General features: G+C 35.5%; 1 non-coding gene across 1 annotated transcript; it reads left to right on the top strand.

Moving 5' to 3' along the window:
- The first annotated feature begins 655 nt into the window (after positions 1-655).
- LOC111759320 (U6 spliceosomal RNA) lies at positions 656-762 on the top strand. The gene has a single exon (XR_002793345.2). It is a non-coding gene; the product is annotated as a U6 spliceosomal RNA (small nuclear RNA).
- The last annotated feature ends 3,459 nt before the right edge of the window (positions 763-4,221 follow it).

Here is a 4,221-nt window from a genome sequence, read left to right as displayed (position 1 = left end):
AACTAGCAGAAAAGCCCCTGAAGCTGACAGTGACCCCAGGGCGGCTGGGTGGTAGCCAGCGGTGTCGGCTCCACAGAAGGGCGCAGCTGAGCCTTAAAAACAACTGTGGCTTGTAGCCTTGGACGTTTTGCGTGGCGAGGGAGTCTCCCAGCTCCACGGCGTGCTGAGTTCATTCCTCTCTGCCTTCAGAATAGCTTCCTCTATGATGTAAACAAGCACAACTCCTGGGTGTTAATACATCAAGTTCGGCCAACGGAGAGAGGCACACTCTTCTTAGCCCAAGTCCAGAACTCCCAGGGAAGGACTCATTGTCCTCGTCTTTCAAGTGCCCATTTTTGGCCATCATCTTTGACTCACCTCAGGCCCAGGGTGGTTTTTAGGAATATGCCAAACCCTACAAGAACAGCGAAGGTAAGGATGGAAAGAGAGAGTTCCCAGAAGAATTAGCTGATGTCAGGGGGTTGATTCCATGGTCATAAACTATACCACCAAGTGTACATAACTCCTCCATGACACCTAAGATAAGAGAATAAACACAGTGAAAATTAAAAGGATGGGTGTAGCTCAGTGGTTGACCGCCTGCTTCCCATATATGAGGTCCCAGGATCAATCCCTGGTATCCCCTAAAAAACAAACTAACTGAAAAAGCAGTGAAGTGATTGTTTTGGCAGCACATATACAAAAATTGGAATGATACAGAGATGGTTAGCATGACCCCTGCACAAGAATGACACACAAATCCATGAAGTGCTCCATATTTTTAAATAAAAATATGTTAAAAAATAAAAAATAACAGTAAAGAATTTATTTCAGATGTAATGGCATGGAAGTGTAATAGGGAAAACAAGACAAAATCTGAATATATGTAATGCTGCAGGATGAGAATTAAATGTATTATTTCATAATACCCAAATATATCTATATACTCAGCTGATAGTAATATTTTCAAAATTTTCCCTCATTTACTTTTGAAATAGTCTACTTTCTGGTACATAAAATAGTTTGTTAAATAATTAGTCATGCCTATTTGCAGGCCTAACTATCAAGACAGATTTTTTAAAAGCTCAGTTTTGGTTCAATCTCTTAGTGAAAAGCCATGGGTTCAAATTGATTTTGCTATAAGAAAGTAATAAAATATTATTTCCACTCCAGTGAAAATAAGCAGTCTTTCAAAGGCATGTATATTTTAGAAATTGAAATAATACTGTCACATTTTTTCTTTGATGACTTAAAATCTTTTGGAAACTTGTATTATTTGTAAAATTTGCAGGAGAGAACTCTTTTTTGAAAATAAACTTGTTTAGTTCATATTCTTCTAAGCAAAATTCATCATTTAAACGGTGCCCAGACAGTTACTGACAATTCAAATTGCTTTTCATAACTCAAATCAATAGCAAAAATAGGAGTAAAATAATAAACACGTTTTGAAAAATGAAGAATGTTTTCATTATAATGTTCTTCCCCATGGCATTTCAGGAAAAAAACTAAACATCCCAACACTGAAATATGACACATTACAAATAAAAAATGACATACAATAGCTAGTAGAAGCTATTCTGTATGAATATCCTATGCAATGTACTAATAATAAATCCCCTATATTTTATCATGATTTAAACAAAAGGAGGTAATTCTCCATGGATAAAAGTCTATCAAAGTATGTGGTTTGGTATATATCAGAAGTTTAGTCAAATGGTCAAACGTTTCTATTATTATGCTTATTACCATTTTATTTACATGGTAAGTCTCCTTTTAAGACACTCTTATGCCTTACATTTTACAAGCAACTTTAAAACTTTTTCATGAGAAGTAGCCTCCAAACCACAAACATGCCATCTTCAATGTAACTAAAGTCCAGAAATCTAACCACTTGAATCTCTGGATTTCTGTTGAAAGATCCAGTGAACAGCCTCTAAGCCTTCAAAACATAAACCTTATTTTTTAGAACTGTTTTATATCTACAGAAAAATTGTGAAGCTAGTACTGAAAGTTGCCATATCATCTATACCAAGTTTCTCCAAGTAATAGCCTCTTACATTAGTATGGCACATTTGTTAAAATTAATAAACCAAAAATGGCACATTGTTATTAACTAAAATCTATACTTTATTTAGATTTCCTGTGGTTTCATCTATTATCCTTTGTCTGTTCCTGATCCCATCCAGACAATTACTTTCAGTTGTCTTGTCTCCTCAGCTGTTCTTGGCTGTGATGGTTTCCCAGACTTTCCTTGATTACTAGGACCTTGACAATTGATGAATACTGTACTGGGCACATGAATTGCAAGGTGTCCCTCAGCTGTAATTTTCCTGGTGTCTTCCTCATGGTTAAATTGGGATTGTGTGTTTTACAGAAGTAGAGTGTTGTTGCACCACATCATATCAGCATGACCTACCATTGTTGATGTCGACCTCCATCACCCGGTGAGCTAGCGTGTGTCATGGTATCCCCCCTGTGAAGTTACTGTTTCCCCTCCTCCATACCTTACTCTTTGGATGGAAGTCACAGTGCAAGCAACTGCAGACCACACTCCAAGAAGGGGGGATTATGTGCCCTCTCTATGAAGGCAGAATAGTTACATAAATTATCTTTAATTATAATGCCTAGGAAACGTGTCTCTTCTTCACCATTTACTTATTTATCCAATCATTTGTTTCTATGTGTATGGACTCACCCATATGCATCTTTTTACTTTGGCCAAGAAGCCGGAAGTCAACAGAACCAAAAGAGGACATCACCATGTGAGGCAAGGCTTGGATACAAGCCAAGAATCCCCAAGGATTGCTGTTGAGCCAGTGCCAGAGCTCTGCCGGTCTCACAAAAAAAAGTGTGGTCTTGCCAACATGCCTTGATCTGGACTTCTGGCCTCGGAAACCATGAGTACAGAAATTCTTGAGGCTTACGCCAAAACAAGTTTGTAGTATTTGTCATAGCAGCCTGACAAAATAAGATAGGGGTTTAGAAAGGGTAAGGAAAGAAAATAACATAGAGAAGAATTTAAAAACTCTAAACAAGTTAAGAAGAGTAAAGAAAAGGTGTCAGTGTTTTCATAGATATGCATATATATATATACCTATATATACACAATTTATATAATATGTACATATACATACATATGGTTAATTTGCTACTTCATCCAGAAAAGGTTTTCTCATTCAAAGAAAAAAATTCATTTTTTTAAACAATCAACATGCTATATAATGCTCTTATTAAGTATAATTTCACCAATTACAAAATATCCAATTCAATACATACATGATAACAAGGTTACTTTATACTCCATGTATAATTTGTTTAGCTCAATTTCTCAAAACCACATCCATTCTTCAATGTGAGAACAACAAGAACCAGTCTGGAGAGTGTTCCTTATTTCTCCAGAATTGCTTATCATTGATTGAACACTGTATGTTTTCAGTAGATAAAATTAAATTATGAGTGATTGTCCCATGATTTTTGTTAACTTTGGGATTTTCAAATCTAGTTTCCTTTTCATGTCTCTTAGTCATTTTATTCTGATGCTTCACTTGAAGTAAATAATTATGCTGATTGTTTCCCTGGATTCCTCAAAAGTTCACTATTTGTAAGTCTAAAGATTGACCTCAATGAGATCTGAATATTAAAAACTGCCTCTTATTTATTACTTTGGTCATTTGAATTATTTGTGTCTACAAAGTCAAAACCTGGGTTTTCAGTATCGTATTATATTATTTTGATCATTTCGATATAGTTAATCCACCAATTCTGCATAAAACATAAACGAGGCCACATTAATTTCTAAAAAGAAAACTAACATGCATTAAGATCCAATATACTTTAGATGCAGTAATTAAGAATGAAAATTCTTATCTGACAAATGAGGAATCACTCATAAATTTCTGATAATTACCGATAGAAGGTATTTTGTGTTTTGTTTTTTATTTCAAATGTATGGTCTTTCCACCACAGCATGATGCTTCTGTAATTTTTATCTGTTCTATGCGATGACCCTTGTCCAACACAATGCAACTATCAGTAGAATAAAGCTATACAGAAAATACAAAAGGGGAATGAATGCTCAGTTTAGGAAAATTGCTTTTATTCTCTTTCCAGCTCTTACCCTAATTCACTTGGTAACATTGGGCGAGTTACTTCACCTCTCTTATTGTAATGCCTTATTTTCTCTCATAACACCTGTTCCTTTAAGCTAGGGCTCAGCAAGCTTTCCTCAAAGAACTGACAGTA

Source organism: Dasypus novemcinctus, chromosome 23 (assembly GCF_030445035.2).
Source record: "Dasypus novemcinctus isolate mDasNov1 chromosome 23, mDasNov1.1.hap2, whole genome shotgun sequence".
Taxonomy (NCBI): Eukaryota; Metazoa; Chordata; class Mammalia; order Cingulata; family Dasypodidae; genus Dasypus; species Dasypus novemcinctus.
The sequence above is the reverse complement of the archived record's forward strand: the minus strand, read 5'-3'. Positions and strand labels throughout refer to the sequence as shown.